Below are 18,467 nucleotides of genomic sequence, written 5' to 3'. Positions count from 1 at the left end.
CCCAATAGAACCGTACCCTACAGATGGAGAGCCAAGAGCTAAGGCCAGACGAAGTGTCCGGAGTCGCCTTCAGAGCTTCCTCTGTTTTATCTGAAATAGACACAAATGTCGAAATCCGACATTTTCCACCACAGAGAGTGGTTGGTCATCGAGTATGATAAAGTTGAGCAACTTCTCTGTGATACCTTTAACCTTTGGGCTCTCTACTGGGAGTTTAGCACATTTCCGAAGTGCCTCAGTGAGAGTCTGCTATGTTGTGGCGTCCTTCTGTCTGCTTGCTAGCACAAACTCCTCGTATTCTGCGATGTGAAACCTCTGCAGGTGTTTGAGTAAATTTGTTGTGTTATAAGATGCTGAAGTAGTTCCACCCCTAGGGACATCCACCTTACAAATACTACATGTAGCCTTTTTGCTGTAGAGGATGACCAACACAAACTGTGCAGCAACAGATGAGTTATCCTCTCTGACTTTACATCTACAAGGTAGGACTGTCCAATAGAGTGGACAGTGAGACACAGTGTTTAAATAAACTCAAAAAGCACTGCTGTGTATCATCTGCGCATACCAGCACAACACACCACCACGGCACAAACTACAGCGTGCTCCAAAATGGAGCTGATAAAATAGACAATAAGTATAGATACAAGGAGGTGCATGGGTGTATATGGCTTGTAAGGTTTAAGGTAAACACCATTTGTATGAGAAAGAACATCCTGGCCTTGTCTTGTATCCTGAGATGGCCATGTATACGTATTGGGCATGTTCCACCCTGTTTGCCGTTGTTGTGGTGTAGGTGCTGTTAACAGGGACAGTTAAAGCAAAAGTCACTGCCTAGAAAACAGGACTTTGCTCTGTGTATTCTTAGCTTGTAAGAAATGAACTGACTATGGATAACATCTGTAAATGTTTTGGATAATATACTTTTTTTTGTTAGATTTTGACTGTTTTGTGTTCTATGTTCTAGACTGATTTACAGTAATGTGAAAAATTAGTACACCCTATGAAAACCATTGTCTTGTTAACATAATTAAACATGTGGACATTTGATATTCATTGTAACAATATTAAGATGAAGGTCATGTAACTAAACAAATAAAACTAAAGAAATGTCTTTGAAAAAATATTTGGACAATGGTTATAGGAAACGTCTAATTGAGGTTTTTTCAGCCGAAGGGTGAAAAATACAATACAATATAAAAAAAAAGTAAAATACAATTTTTTGTGAGGAAAATGTTAAGATAGAAATTGGACACAGTATTAGAACTTTGCTTTTTGTTGAGTCATTTTACTACTGTCTAGGTGTGAGACTTTTGCCACTGAGGACGTGTAAAAAGATTTTTACCGTCATCCCCGATTAAAAAAAATCAAATCTGAACAGGGCTTTAGTAAATGTGCCCCTGAACATTTGTAAACATTTACAAACCTGAAACCCATTGCTATTATTAAATGTCTTAATTGAACTCACCGTGAATGTATATCTCACATTGGACTTAAGATTAAGAGACCCTTATTCGTCCCACAATGGGGAAATTTTACCTCCGCATTTAACCCGTCTGTGAAGTGAAACACCACATACACTCTAGTGAGCACACACACACACACTAGGGGGCAGTGAGCACACTTGCCCAGAGCGGGGGGTGGCCCAATCCGCAGCGCCCGGGGAGCAGTTGTGGGTTAGGTGTCTTGCTCAAGGACACCTCAGTCATGTGCTGTCGGCTCTGGAGATCGAACCGGTGACCTTCCGGTCACAAGGCTGGATCCCTAACCTCCAGCCCACAACTGCCCCTTACCGTGACTTACCATGAGGTAGAACATGTTGGCCTTGTCTTGTATCCTGAAAGCTATCTGCAGAAACAAACTTGATTTCACATATTTGCTTATAATCATTGTTCAGGGCTGCTCAGTAAAGTAATCAAACTTACATGGGGTCTGGTTAGATATTGACCACTCAGAAGACTCTTGTTGTATGGCAGGGGCTGTTGGAAAAAAATTGCTGTTACTACTAATCATACATTCTAGAAATCTGACAAGAATTGCCATTAAAATTATTTTCTTAATGGGCCCTTTTTTACCACAATTGCAGCCTACGTCTTTCAATCTCTTAAGTGGATGTAGGATGCGGCTGATTTGTTTGTGATTGTGTTTAAACTAGATGTGCATATAAATAAAAAAGACAAAGTTAAAGATTAGATAGATAGATAGATAGATAGATAGATAGATAGATAGATAGATAGATAGATAGATAGATAGATAGATAGATAGATAGATAGATAGAACACAATGGTTATAGCTAGAGAGATAGATAGCGATGTAGGTAGATGAATAGGTAGATGCAAAGTTAGAGTTACAGATATGTAGGTAGACTGTTAGGGAATAAGGGTTATAGCTAGAGCTGTAGGTAGATGGATAGTTAGAGTTATAGATAGGTCGGTCGGTAGGTAGATAGATAAAAAGGGAATAAGGGTTATAGATAAAGAGAGAGAACATGGAAAGGAACAATGACAACAACTTTCGAAACACATTTAGACAAAGGCAGTTCCTTTGTAACATTTTATGAAACTTACTTAACGTCTTTGAATGTCATTGGGATGTCTTGGATAGTGAGAAGCAGAAAATGCTCCAACTTCAAAGACTGAACTTTGTAGTTATGGAAAACCTCTCTGCAGATCTCTGCAGAAAAACTGAAAAGAATTACAGTTGTAACAAAGGTAAGGGTGGAAAACTTGCACTTAATGTTATGATAAAATGTGATCTCTGACTTTAGCACAGCACTGTAAATGTACAGTAATAAACCATTATGGTAGCATCCTTATTGTGAACTTAAATGCAATACCATTATGTGTTGGTCCAGGCTGTCTACAAGTCTGTGGTGGAGCTGGGGGTCTTGGGGCAGTGGGAATTTTTTTTTCACCGGTGGCGATTCATCTTCCTCCGATGAAGAGTATACTTTTCTTCTACAAGTAAAAGTATGTTAATAACTGGTTCTATCACAGAATTGTTCTAAAACACTAATTGTACAGAATGCACAGCTTACTTGCTGACTCTTTTTCCTAGAATCTCTGTGTCAGAGTTAAGATCTGATGTGTAGCATGACTTTTTCCATTTGGAAATAACGTTATCAAATGATTCTGGGGGAAAGAATGATAGCCATGAAAAAGAACCATCTATCATGCTATGGTAAGGTCATAATAATACTTTGTTCTGTACTATGTTAACATATGCATGTCTTTATTACCTGATTCATAAAGGATTCGCACACTGTGCTTTTTCCACCCTTTATCTGGCTGCGGGACCTCAGCTTTTTTAACACTTTTTAAAAGTCGGCTTTGATCTTTATAGGGAGGCCACCAGGAGAACCCATCCATGTACCAGGACTTTGCCACTGGTCCAGTTTGCCCCTCGTTGACAAACTCCACTATGAGGTACATTGTGAGCTGTATTGTGAAGCCAGACCCCAGACCCCCAAAATTAAATGTGTTCTGTCAGAAACATTTTTAGTTATTTAATGCCTAAATAAATCATTTTCCATCTGGACAGACATTCCAATGCTTGGAATCAATGTTTTCATAAAAACTATTTCATTGTAGGAAAAAATGATTAAATCAATAAAATTATCATAGAAATAATTGTACATGTAGATTGTTTGGTGAAAAGAAATCTGTAGAGCATCAAGAACAATGATGATGATTATGTATAACATCCATTTTTCATTATAAGATCTTGCAGCATAAAATCAGGTAATAAGAAAATTAGATTTATGATCTAATAAATTCTTGTTGATCACAAAATACTAAAAGTATTGAACATATCAGTACCTTTTGATGTATAGCTTGCAGTACTATCTACAAATAACTTGATGATTCCAAGTTCTGAATATTGATTTACTGCTTTTTTGTATGCAAAAGTGGAATTGACACAAATTTGTCTTTGTATGGAATAACAAAGGCCTTCCCCTCTATTTGGTTTACTTTGCAGTAGTTTATCGTTCTTGTAAGTCCATGGACCAAATGTATGCCAATTGTCGATGATGACAGTGGATATTGAAAGAATGGTTCATGCTGCTCAAATGTACTGTATGCAACATATACTTCATTCCTGTAAGACACAATATTTTTAACCTTGACAACCTTTCCCCCCAAATAAAGATGACTGTTGGCTTGGTCAAGTTCGACAGTGAAGAGTGAGGTTGCCAGCTCTTTGTACTGTGTTGCACCAGAGAAAGGTGGTGAAAGAAGATCAGAGGTATGTTCTTCTTGACACACTTGTCTTTTTCTCCATGCTGTCACTCCATGGCTTCTCTGATAGTCTCTTTACAATCTGACTCAGAGGGCAGCTAGGTTTCCTAATGAGCTTTTTAATTTTATCAGGTTAAACTCTTTTATTTAACAGGGCGAAGTAAACGTCTCTCACATGCGTTAGGTGAAGAGGCGTGATTTCCCGCACAGAACTAAACGTGAGTGTGGTTCAGCTGCAGCCGGTGAGAAACGGGTGGAATGGCAGCCCGGTAATGCTAAATTAATAACAGAATTGTATTTGCTAGTATGCCTTGACACGTTTCTAGCTATGAATATAAAAAAACTGCTCCTAAAAAACGAACGCTACGGTTCTTCAGGAAAGGTGGCCACTCAAAGTAAATGTTAGCCAGTTAGCAAAGTTACTTACTTTTGTAAACGGCGAACAGGAGTACTCAAGTAAAATGTATTGGAAATTAAAAATGGCTCAAAAATTACTACTTACAAATACAAGAAGCAACAACTATATACAATAAATTGGTTGGAGAAAGGTAGTGGAAGAGCGGTGTCATCGGCTATAGCTCACAAAACCGTTGAGCGTCCGTTAAGTGGTTAGCTCGCGCTAGCTTTTTAAATTCGCCACGAAGATCCAAACAATCTCGCGCACATTAGTGTTTCGCGCTTAAACATACTATCAGATAACTCTAAATAAGATTGTTTAATAGGTAAGTGTTGACACAAAACACAGGAAAACGTAAAAATATGGGGGTGTGAGTGTCAAAGGACCGGGACAGTAACTACTGGGCTCCATTGGGTACTGTCTATTATCATTTCACTTTTTAGTGCAGCTTGGAGAATCCAAGGAGGAATAGAATTTGCCTTAAAATTGACTGGGTTACAAGATCTTAACGAAGAGAAATATGGATTTAGCTATATGCTAGCCAACAATGATAAGGTAAGATAATCTTTTTTTAGTCCCACAGTGGTGAAATTCAGTGTTACAGCAGCAAAGAGATAGCAAGGCACTCAGTATAAAAAATAGATAAATTAACAGTACAGTGTAAAATAAGAAAGTAAATGTCAAATACTTTTGAATTTTTGACTCTTAAATATATTTACAGATAATTGCAACTCTTAATTGCACATGGGGAAATTATTGTACATTATGTTACATTGAAGAAACTTTCCACTAAATGTGTAGAGTTTAAGTGTGTGTGTGTGTGTGTGTGTGTGTGGTCCGCTGGGAGCAGTGCTGGTTGAAGAGTGTAACAGCAGCAGGAAGGAAGGACCTTGTAATGCCGTTCCTTCACACACTTGGGGTGAAGCAGCCTGTCGCTAAAAGAGCAGCCCAGTGCTGCCAGAGTCTTATGCATGGGGTGGGAGTCATTCTCCAGCATGGATGCTAGCTTGGCTATGCTGTGCACTGAACTGATCTAAAACAGACCAACATAAACCCTAAAAAAATCAAAAACTTTTTTTGGTAGTTTTGGCAGTAGTGGTGTTATATAATACTGCTAAAGTTTAATAATGAAAAAATATGGCTAGTTTTCATGATTAAAGTTTTTTTCAGATCTGTTCACCTTCCTGAGCGACTTCTTGTCTTCACTTTATAGCGTCATGTTTGTGTTCATGTAAAGTAGTGTCAACAGCTCACTTGTGTGATTAGCAGATGTCATGTTTTCTAATGCTTGAACAATCATGTGTGCAATTTCTCCTTTCTCGTTTGCAGAACTTGGTTATGGTTGTGGAGATTAAGATATTCAGTCTCTTCCAGAAGTTGCTTGTGAGGTCTTTCTGTCAGTAAATACAGTCATCCTTCAAATGAAAGGAGCTCACTTCAGCAGAAGAGAAAAGATGGTTCATGATTTCTAGGCACATGTATGCAAGGTGCGTCTATACATAAATCTGAAAGGGTTTTGGTTTATATGTTCTAGAATTTGATATTTTGGTTGCTTATTCTACCTCTAGATGGAAATACAGATCTAGTGCATGACTGCAGAAACAACTGTTTGATTTTGCTGGGCATTCTGTAAGAAAACATGTCAATGTCTGGCTTTTACAATGTTTTATTTATTTGTTTATATTATTTGTTTAATTTATTTTAATACTATTTGACTCAAATGCAAATATTTCTAAAATGTGAGATATGATAAAAAATCAGCACAGCTGGCAAAATCAACATTGATGTCTGCACCTGTGCACAAGGTCTGTAGAGGTTGTTTGCAAATGACATCATGTAACTGTATTGCTGTGGTGTGAACTGAGGATGGGGGTCAGGAAGTGATTTTCCACATAGGGCGCTCTGTCTCACTTTCTCAAAATGACTGTGGTTTACGTTGTGTGCAGTCATTTAAAGTCAGTTTAATGGAGAAACTATAAGAGACTTCTATCAAGCTGATGAGGGGGGGAAACAATGCAAGAAACTGACAGAAAAAAGGCAGCAAAAATGGCTTGCAAGCCTTGTCTGCAGTCAGGATGAGGCTGAAGGAGCTTCCTGTTCCAGTTTCTTGTAGCTGTTTTAATTCTTTCGCTAGTGCACAGTGACAGCACCCGCAGACAAACTGTTCACAATACAGTACTCGTTCCTACAGGTGTGTGAAGTCAGCTTATTCCCCAGTTTTTCTGATCCATCTTAAATGGTGCAACAGTTAGCAAATGGCGCCAGAGGCACCATTTATGGTGGAACAAGAATTTGACAGCAAATTATGATTTAGTTTTAGTCATAGTCTTTTGACTAAAATGTAATTTAGTTTGTCATAATTTAGTCATTTGAATAGTTTTAGTCTAGTTTTAGTCATAATTATCATAAGAATATAGTCGACTAAATGTACAGTCGATATAGTCGGCTAAAATATAAAGTGTGTAAAATGTAAATGATTTTTCTTCATTTTTCTTGAATTATTTAAGTCATATACATTTTCACCAAATGAAACAATTATTAACCAGTTATGGAATTATTGTTTGAAAGACCAATATTTAACAAACAACATCTGAGGTCTTCTGTAACTGCAAAGTGAATAAGAGAAAACATCACATATTTATTGTCTCTTATTCATTTAATTATTGTTACTAGCGCTGTCAATCTAATTAAATTACATCAGCTCTGTGATTAACTAACCTACATCAACTGCATTTATCACTTTTTTGCTATGAAAGTATTTTTACTTGAATGAATAATAACTGGCATAGACTTTCATTCCACATCTCTTTATTTCAGACACATAGCATACCAGACATCTCTAGGTCACAGTGTTTACTAGAGACACACACTGCACATTATGTGTACTACTAAACTGTAAATAAAACTACCTGATCGGTTTCGTGCAATTTCTAGGGTGTACGGAGTCATCTGGGACATGATAATCAAACGCAGAGGCTGGAGTTAGCTAGCTAGTTTCCCAACTCTGGTCCGGACACACTGCCCTGCACATTTTAGCGTTTCACCTGCTCCCCACATACCTGCTCCGACTAATCTGACCATTAACACCACCTTACTGAGTTAATACGAGCGTTTACAGCAGGACACACTCTAAAATGTACAGAGCAGTGTGCTTTCAGGACTAGGATTAAGAAAGACTAACTTGGCGTTAGCAGCAGTAAAGCTAGCTAACGGTGGTGCTGGAGGGCTGATGTCCAACACGGTGTGGTGATTTTCTCTAAACACAAACGCTAAACTCTTTCTCTCTGTGGACGCTGTCTAGATAGCTTAGTTCCATCATGAGTAACGACAGTTCACAGGGTAATATGGTCTTCCCAAGTTTAGACCAAATTTGTGCATGTGTGCGTTTGATTGGATGGCTACCCGGCTTGTCCCGCCTCTCCATACATGCCGAAGTAGCGTTTCACAAAACTAAATCAATTCTGATTGGATGTCGTCCCTGCCAAACATTTTCGTCTCGTTTTTATTCGTTGACAGTATCCGTTAATTTCGTCAGAATCCTTTTATGTAGTTTTTATTTAGTCATCGTCTCGGTTTCGACATGAAAAAAAGGTTTGTTGACGAAAACTATGACGAAAATAGTTAATAGAAATTAATATTGGAATACAATTGTCACACAATTCCTGCAAATCTTTTAGGTGCACTTTTATGTTGCATATTTGGCATGGGGCTCTACTGGATTCAGATCTGGTGATTGGGAATCTCACTGAAAAACACTGAACACTTTGTCATGTTCATGAAACCAAAGGGAAATGTCCTTTGCTTTGTGACAGTGTGTATTATCATGCTGGAAGTTGTCATTAGAAGATGACAAATTGGTGTCATGAAGGTGTGTGCATGGTCTGCAGCAATACTAATACTGGTCTAATGGATCCCACATTCTGCTGAGGTGCACAGAGTAAAGAGCTGGAATCCTTGGAATATTTTTTTGCCAATCAGTTATCACCTAAATGTCATATACCATTTCAGTACTGTTGCATGTGTATCCCTTCATGTCCATAATTTACTCTTCTTTTAAAGGCTACTTCCAGCACAATAAGTCTGTTTAGAGGTGGGATGTGGTGTTAAAGATCTTTTGACGCTTTGCAAACTTGTCACAAAGGGGATTCCTCGCGGTTCAGATGTGGATTTTTTTCTGGAAAAGAGTCCACAACCAGAATGCGCATTCACAGAATCTCTTACTGAATGCATTATTTCCAATGAGATGTGCTGTACTCCTACCTTGCTGGTCCACATTATAGACATAAAGTCAGAGACAATAGCTCATCTGTTGCTGCACTGTTTGTGTTGGTCATTCTCTAGCCCTTCATCAGTGGTCACAGGACACTGTTGTCTGAATAGTTTTGGTTGGTGGACGATTCTCAGTCCAGCAGTGACTGAGGTGTTTAAACTCCAGCAGCACCTCTGTGTCTGATCAGCTGATACCAGCCAGCACAACACATATAACACACCACCACCATGTCAGTGTCACTGCATTTCTGAGAATGTTCCGCCTCCCTAATAGTACCTGCTCTGTGGTGGTCCTGTGGGGGTCCTCACCTTTAAAGAACAGGGTAACAAAGCATAACTGCAGTCTTTGTATAACTACAAAGTGCTCCTTCCTAGTGAGTGTAGAAACAAGGAGGTAGTTTTAATGAAGTGGTCAGTGGGTATTCACTTGTCTAATGTCTGTGTGAAATAATTACACTAGATGCAACAAACACAGCAAAGTGTCCCTAAAAGGCATGATTGCTTCACTCAAGAGTCTCAAAAGAATGTTGTGGAATCAGTACCATAAAGAACTGTCCTTGTTTTGCGTTAAAAGGAGGCCCTACATTTTTCAAACACAGTTTGGTGATTGCCCTGCTCCAAACTTGCCAAATCGCTCTGACGTTAGCAGCCCTGCTTTAAAGCAGTATTTCTCTAAATTTCTCAAAATGTCACATTTCAGATCTTATTTGGCTGGTGATTTGAATCAGTCTTTTGACCAACACTGTGATTGGTCCAGCTTGGCATGCCAACTCTTAGTGTCAGTCTGCTGTGGCATGTAAATCTATGCTGTGTTAATACTTGTCTTCTTTTTTTTGTCTGTCTGAATTACAAGCTTATTTATTTGTCCTGCACAGTGATGATATTTGAATCACAAAGCAGAGAAATAACATTTGATATGTATTCAAAGAATCTGCACATAAATGTATTAACATAACCCTCAGTTTCCATTTTGGTGCATACTAACTGTATGGGCATGTTTTGGTACAACTGTGGGATGTCAAGGATTTTATGTGGTACATTTACTGTGGGAGCTAGTTTCCCAAGTAATAAAAAAAATCAAAGTATATATATAAAAAAAAAAAATCACAGTATATGGATTGACAATCTTTTTTTTTCTTGTTCTTTCTTTATTAGACACTCAATTTCATTTGTTTATTGACAACACTTCGAAATTTATCCTGGAACTCCAAATCCCAAGATGATCATCTTTTGTAAGTTCTCTTGGTCATTTTTATGCTTGTATACTTGACTGCCTATCATGAACCATCTTGTTTATAGTTTGTCTTTAATGCTGCCATTATAGTTTCTACTAGTGAAAGTTTTGGTTTTTGTTCTGGGTGCACATAAAATGGCTGTTTAAATTTGCTTTCAATTTTAAATTCTTATCAGTTAATAACCAAAAAAATAGGAGCTTAATAGGAGTTCAATTTAAATTTGACCATTTTTAGGTTTTAATCGTAACTGTTGGATTTTTATGTATTGCTACCTCTTAAGCCTACAGCACACTCACACCCAGCAGGCATTAATTAACAGAGCTGTAGATTATTGTAAAATCACAGACAGAAGTTAACATTAAGCAAAAAGTTTATAATAAAAATAGCGTGCTGAATCTTGTTTTAGAAGCCATTTCTTGTCATTTATTAAATTAGACTCCTCTTTTATTAGGAATCTGGTATATAAACAGAACTTCATTAAATAACTTAATTGAAATGCTGTTTTGAAAATGAATGGCTTTAATCACTGTCACTATCTGTAACATCTTCTCATTAATTTTAAATGGGCGTAAACGTCTGTTCCATAAAACAAATCAAACAAATCAGAAGTGATATTAATTCTGTGGCATGCCATTTTGCTGCAGCAGTATACACTCTGCACAGTTTAATAAGGAGGCTTCTAATACTTATAGTAGAACATAATTTCTACAATGAACTTTTTTTTTTGTTTTGTTTCTTATAGGTGACTGCAGACATCATACATGTTGCGCATAGCAGCCATGCCGGGAGTTGGTGTCATCTTGAAGGTTCCTGACGCTCTTAACCTAATTTCGATCTGTACCTGTGCTCCATGTGCTATTATTACAGGCAATTCTACACGGTAGTACAAAAAATCTGCTAGTGCTCTACTTTTAATGCACACCTTGTTTAAAGCTTGGCCCAGTGTTGTCTGATTACTTTGATTGTTGCTGAACTTTAAATGTTTGTGCATTTCTGAAGACACTTAGAACACATGAGCAAAGAAGGGTACAACCTATCTGAAGACATTCAACTATGCTGCTTCTGTTACTATTTGCAATGAAATAATTATGCTTACCTTGAAAGTTCTTGTTTCATTTTCATTCTGTGGTGTTGAACATTGGTCCATCAAGTCTTCAGAGACCAGGTACAGTCTTCTTTTTTTGCTGGGTTATCCATGTGTTTGTTGTGATTTTTGTAATAACTAATGGTATATGTCAATAAAGACGTTTTTGCTAATTGCCTATTTCTAGGGCTTGGAGCTTGGAAGTTATGCAGGCTGCAACGATTAGTCCAAAATCAGTGTATGACCCCATGTACAATTAGGCAAGGACAACAGCCATGGACTTTGCTTGGTTAAGTCCTGTTGCCTCCAGGATTTACTATCTTGAGCAGATATTCAATATTCAAAAACTACAGCCTATACGTGTGTTTCTAACTCAACAATGTAGTTAACGTAACGTAATGAACAGTTATGTCGTCGTTGCTAAGTGTTTCATACTTCCTTGATTTCACTTGTATGAACTGGTGACACTGCGACAGTGCACTGTGGTTCTGTCTGAAGTGTGAGTTAATAAAGGGTTTATAGTATTAACTGCCTTCCATCGCTGCTGCAATACAAAACTCGCTGGCCACTTTTTGCGTGGCGCGATCATATGTGAACGTTAGACAGTCACTGAATCTGAGCTGTCAAATTACACATCGGGTGCAGACTTAAACACCATATATGCGCAGACATCTGCAGCACGATGATAATAAGATCAATGTCAGATCAATCCAAATGGAACAAGATGTTACGACCTTTTCCAGATGTATTGGAGATGCATGTGTGCTATGAGCTGTCAAATTGCAGATCGGGTGAAGATGTAAAGAAGACGTATATGCGTAGGCATCTGCAACACGATGATAATAAGACCAATGTAAGACCAATCCAAATGGAACAGACGCATTTAAGATGTTACGACCTTTTCCAGACATATTGGAGATGTATGTGTGCTATCAGGGGGGCATCATATGGCAGTGGAGTCATGTCAATTTTTTCTTGAAGGGGAACGATTTAGATGATGTTCTTGCCGTTGTTTAAGGAGGACTTCAATATTTTTGCTGTGTAGCCCTGGGAACCTTGGGATAGAGGAGTAGTTTCTCTTTGTCCACTGCCCCTTTTGAAAAGAAATATTTGTCATATACTGAAAGATCAGTCTTCATTCCAACATAACGGCATTCAATTAAATACCAAAATGCAAAAAGCTTCAAATGTGCATTGATTTATTCTTTCTCCTACATAACGTGTAAGGTCCCAATCTTACCTGCTGCTTTGTGGAGAAGCCAACCACCACGCAAATGTCACAGGTTGGTATATTCATCAAGCAGTACTCTGGTGATCTGAAGAATAAAACAAAAATATGCAGAGTTGGGCAGTATGACAATATTTATAGTTATTGTGATGAAATACGCCACAAAGTGTCACAATATGCTTTTCTGAGCATACTGTAGATATCGTCAAGTACTTAACTTGCCTGTGTCATTACAAAGAGCATAATTTGTATTGTTTAGATTTAGTTCAGCACAGTGTGTGAAGTGAATAGAAATAATTGAAGTCATAGTTGTTGATAGTATTTTTAAAATGTGGCACACAGTGCTAACTGACTAAAGAAAATCAGGTTAATTTGTCGATACACTAAAAAGGCAATCATTAGGTGAACGGGGCAAACGTACTTCTGTAATACAAACTGCATTTGGAAAAATACTGTTTACTGTTAATAACAGTTTACTGCTAACCTCAGAATGATCAGCATCATCAGAAATGTTTATACTCCTGCCCAAACCTGCTCGCAATAAAGTTTCATCTTTAGGACTTCTGTTTGTATTTTCTCCTAGCAGAACTGCAGTTCTAGGTTTTGGTCACTGTTTGAGGCTCAGGTGCCTTTCTTTTAGTTCTTGTCCAATTACAGTAGATTGCTGGAAAAGACCCTTTGGGGGAAAATATTTAGTAATGTAGCCACTGTCACTGACATGATGTCATGTTTTTTCAGCAACTTTTCAGAAAGACCTTTTGTTAGTACTAGTACTAGATTTGAACTGGGTTGATTTTACTTTAGCAAGAGTACTTGTAAATTCAGATTTGTGACTGGAAATTACACACGTATCATAATTCATAACTGAAATTCTTACCTGTGCATCTCTTGTTGAACTGTATTTGTTCTAATTGGCTGGCTGAGACCAGGGGAACCACTAGCACCAACCTGAGTTCCCATGGGCCGGCTTAATCCACTAGAACTAGCTCTGTCTGTGTTTCCAGCTGGCTGCGGGGCTGCTATGTCTTGTAATACAGCTAAGAAGATTCCTCACTGCATTTTCAATATCTGAATTCTGCTGCACCTGATGAACACACGCAAACATATAGTACATATATAACCTTTTATATTATATTGCAAAAATTATATCCAAAAACTGGGTAGAACACGTATGTTCGCATGACACTGTCTTGGTAAATTAACCACAGATATGTTTGTATAATTCAACTTTAGCTGTGCTGCTTTAGGGAATGAGTAAATTCCCCACAAATCAAAATGATAACTGGCTTTATATGGACTGCTGCTGCATTATAACAAGCATATATAAATGTATTTAGCTAGCTACTTTCTACTGTTACTGTTAAGCCACAGCAGTATGGTCACCAACCCTCTTCCTGGTGATCCAACTTCCTAGAGTTCCCTTCTAAAACTAATCTAGCCAATTTAGTAACCTGCTTCTACTAAACCAACATGACTGCAAAACTGAACACTGCAACATTTATCTGCACCACCTGTGGGTTAGCTAACTAACTAACTTACTGAGCTCTGCAGGAAGGTTGATAGCTAGGAACAGAGTTGGTGACCACAAAGCCAGGGTGACCAGACGTCCTCTTTTTCCCAGACATGTCCTACTTTTGAGACCTAAAAAAATGTCCGGGGGGGAACATTCTCCTCAAATCTATCTACTTTGCATTGTGTGTGTGTGAAGAAGAAAGCATGGGCTTGCCAGTCTACCCCCGAGTGTTTACAAGCGAAAGCACATGTGTGTCCGCCGGTTCTACGGTTCTAATTGTTAAGGAAGGCTTTCACAGACTCCCAACAGCTCAAAAATTCTCATGCGCCCGAACGAAGACTGAAGCCATTGTAAATTCCGTGATAGCCCCGCTTTCTGTTGATGTTGCTTTAGAAGCACTTCAAGGTATTCCCTACTGTGGCGTCTCCACTGATGGCAGCAACCATGGAGCAGTAAAACTGTTCCCTCTGCTGATCCAATATTACGACTGGAAGAATAGTGCTGGAAGAAAGTGCTGGAAGAACGACTGGAAGAAAAGCAAATTAACTGAAATCAAATGCACCCCAAATGAATCAGCTGACACCATTGCTCAGTACATAAAAGACACACTGTAAAAGAAGGGATCTTTTCTAAATGCATTGCATTTACTGGGGATAATTGCAATACAATGTTTGGAGGAATCCGGCGTAATGAGGAAGGAAAGAATGTTTTTACAAATTTAAAGAAGTCCCTGCAGAACACCGCTCTTATTGGTGTTAGCCGTCCAGCTCACATCCTAAACAATTGTGTTCACCATGGCGCAGACACACTAGACCTTGACATTGAGCAAATAATTTTCAAAATCTATCACCACTTTAATATCTATATAATATCATGTCATTTGTGTCATATCATACACAGATACACCGATGACCCCCCCCCCCCAAAAAAAAGGTGTCCTCCTTTTCAGAAACCCAAATCTGGTCACCCTACACAAAGGAAACGTTAACTAGTTATCTAGTGGTGTTTGCTAACTAACTAGCTAAAGTTAACTACACTTCACAATTTCTGCGGCAGGCCAACCTCTCTTAGCTGTGATAAGGCAAGATTAGCGTCGCTAGTAAGCTATGCGAACTAAGGTAACTTAGCTAGCTAGCTAGCTACATAATGTCATTAGAGTTTGAGTCTACACTGAATGGCTATTTTCAGTGTAGTGTGTTGCCCTTCAGTCAACGCAACAATGATGTCTACCTCTGTTCAGCCTCCTTGAAAAATAAAAAACTGCCCCTTTTATACCCACTCACTAACGTGGCCTGCTCCACCTGGGCATCCCCATAATCTAGGGTGAATTCGAAACAAACATACACACAACATTACATACATAACCGGTTTGTTTAAAAGATATTCTGCAGCTTAACATCAAGTAAATATTATTCATTATTTATCTACTGAAGAGACATGTTTTCTTTCTCCACAGATAAAACTGGATCCCCCTGCACCAGCGATTTTCCCCAGTCCACTGAAGGATATAAAAGCTGGGTGACCCGCGCGCTGCCACTCAACAGATACAGGTAAGTGCCCAGTCTATCTCTGAATGTCTCTGTTAAAATTGTCCTTGCATTAAGCCTTTAGAAGGCTGGTGATAAGTAAGAGTGCCTTATTTCTGAGAGCCTGGGCTCCTTAGATGTCATTATTTGACATGTAAATGCTAGCAGAATTTTAGCTTTGATCAAAAATGGACTTAGAACTCGCAAAATTTTGTGAATTGTTGCTTGTACAGATCTTGAAACAAGTGTCAAGACAGAAATTGTTTGAGTGTCTGTAAACCAGAAATACAAGAATTTTGATGCTGGTTTATTTTAGTGCTAATCACGGAGTAAAAAACAAAATGATTTGCATAAACCGGGCATGTTTTTATTGATTTTCTTTTCTCTTGGATTCATGATAAAACTCTATTAGAGTTTCTTGTTTATAATCAGGAGTCTTCTGATATGTAAATCAGGTCACTATTTTAGCTCTTTATATGAAGGCTAAAATCAGAGAGCGAGCGGATTTTGGATGGTTTCTGGAGCTGGCTGTTTGATGCTTTGCCACAGCCGGATGAAGTCATGCTCGTTAATGAGGGCAGAGTTTGTAGAGTGTTGTGTGCACCATGTCACTGTTTGAACCATTTGTTGTAATATGAAGGCTAAAATCAGAGCGCTAAAAGTGAATTGCTCACTGATGCTGATGTCACAGATAATCATTCAAAGATTACTTGATGCTCTCACGCTGGCTGGTGAAGGTAGGGTCTGCTGAGTGTTCACTTATGTAAATCATGTCTGTAGCTTAAACTGTTCTGAAGTTGTGAAGACCTGAAGTTAGCCGTGCATGCTGCCCGCAAAATACATTTAACATGATCCAGGAGGATAAGTGGCTTAGATGATTATGATGATGATGATGATGAATCAGACACAGCAGTTCTGCTGGAGTTTTTAAACACCTGTCAAACTTGGGTTTAAACTCTGCAACTGGATACTGGACTCCCGGATGAGCAGACCTCAGGTGGTGAAAGTTGGGAACAGCTTCTCTTCCACACTGACTCTGAGCGCAGGGGCTCCCCAGGGATGTGTGCTCAGCCCCCGCCTGTACTCCCTGTATACACATGATTGTGTAGCAAAACATACATCTCGTCAGAGTGGTGCCATGACAGCAATCGCTGATCATCAGGAGATGATCATGGACTACAGGAAGCGGCAGAGGGGTGGTCACTCTGCCCTATTCATCAATGGAGCCGAAGTGGATAGGGTCAGCAGTGTGAAGTTTCTCGGTGTACAACTCACTGATGACCTCACCTGGTCCCTCCATATCAACACTATTGTGAGATCTGCCCGTCAGTGTCTCTTCTTCCTGCATGGCTGAGGAAGTTTGGTCTGCCTCCTCAAATCCTCACCAACTTCTACACATGCACCAAAGAAAGCATCCTCACAGGCTGCATCACTGTCTGTCACAGCACTGCCTCCAACCGCAAGGCCCTTAAAGGAGTGGTGAGGACGGCAGAAGCCATTATAGGCAACAAACTACCAGCCTTACAGGACATTTCCCAGTCCTGCTGCTTCAGGAAGATCAAAAAGATCTGGTCAGACAGCAGCCATCCAGCACACTGCCTGTTCACCATCCTGCCATCAGGCAGGAGATTTCTCAGCATCCAGGCTAAAACAACCTGGTTAATGAACAGTTTCTATCCACAGGCTGTCAGGCTGTGAAGCTGCGGGTCCTTCCACAGTTATCATATTGTGACTTTTTTATTTTTGTTTTTTTATTATTGTATTGTATCATATCATCTCTACTATGGACAATAACACTTTAAAACTAAGTCACTTTAAATAACTAACACAGAGTCACTTAAGTCACTTTAAAACATATTTTGTCTCTAGATTTTGTGTATATGTAATATATTCCAATTTGCTTTTTTATATTTTACTTTACTTATTTACTTTCCGTGGAGTGATACCTGAGCCTCACCACAAGCATTTCAATCACTATTTGCTATCACGTCCCCTCTTGACACAAACATGAGCCCTCTTGACATGAACACAAGCGTTCCTGGCACGAGCACAAGCTCTCCTAGGACGACTCCTCTTGAAACGAGCACTAGCCCTCCTGACACAAGCATGACCTTGCTTGACACAAGCCCTCATGACATGAGCACAAGCGTTTCTGACACAAGCACGCGCTCTCCTAACATAACTCCTCTTGAAACGAGCACAAGCTATCCTGACACAAACACAAGCTCTCCTAGCACGATCCCTCTTGACACGAGCACAAGCCCTTCAGGCATGAGCACAAAACCTCTTGACACAAGCACAAGCCCTCTTGAAACGTGCACAAGCTATCATGACACAAACACAAGCTCTTCTTGCACGACTCCTCTTGTACTGGTACTGTTATAGGCCCTAATGCTACAGGTAGCAAAATTACTAACCAAAATGCTTGTCTACGAAGGGTTTTTCATTTCATCAATGTCACCAAGACATAAAATATGCAATTAAAGATATTAAAATGATTGTAATTTCAATTTATTAATGTCCTTTCTGTGGTTTATTACATCTACTATATGTATCCCAGTGGCAGACATCTAAACATAACTAAGCTTCATGAACAAATACAAAATATTAAGATTAGATTAGCAAAGGTTTGAGCTTACTTATTAGTTTAGCTAACAAGTGACCACTACTATTTCAGACATCATATATTCAGAAATATCCTGAAACCTAGTAAGTCCAAATACAGGCATCTAATATACCTTGCTTTGCAAGTACTGCACTTTATAAATAGCCTTTGTACTGCTTACTAGCGGTACAGCAATTTAACATTAGCGCTAATATGCAGTTTCCACTGTAACATCAAGCTTGCAGTGGTCTTGTGCTTCCCAAACTGGGTTTACTACTTCTTATAGGAGGTCCTTGTAGACCTTCAACACCATATATTTAGCAGTTTTACAGGGATTCTTCTATGAAAACATAAATGTAAGCTATTTGAACATTA

The 18,467-nt window shown here is 38.9% G+C and overlaps 1 long non-coding RNA gene across 1 annotated transcript; it reads left to right on the top strand.

The window, feature by feature from the left end:
- Positions 1-3,151: 3,151 nt before the first annotated feature.
- On the top strand, positions 3,152-6,038 carry LOC108424846. The gene is made up of 3 exons (XR_001857650.2): positions 3,152-3,177; positions 3,340-3,422; positions 5,962-6,038. It is a non-coding gene; the product is annotated as an uncharacterized LOC108424846 (long non-coding RNA).
- The last annotated feature ends 12,429 nt before the right edge of the window (positions 6,039-18,467 follow it).

This window comes from Pygocentrus nattereri, chromosome 13 (assembly GCF_015220715.1).
Source record: "Pygocentrus nattereri isolate fPygNat1 chromosome 13, fPygNat1.pri, whole genome shotgun sequence".
Classification (NCBI taxonomy): Eukaryota; Metazoa; Chordata; class Actinopteri; order Characiformes; family Serrasalmidae; genus Pygocentrus; species Pygocentrus nattereri.
Note: the sequence above shows the minus strand (reverse complement) of the source record. Positions and strands in the feature narration are given on the sequence as shown.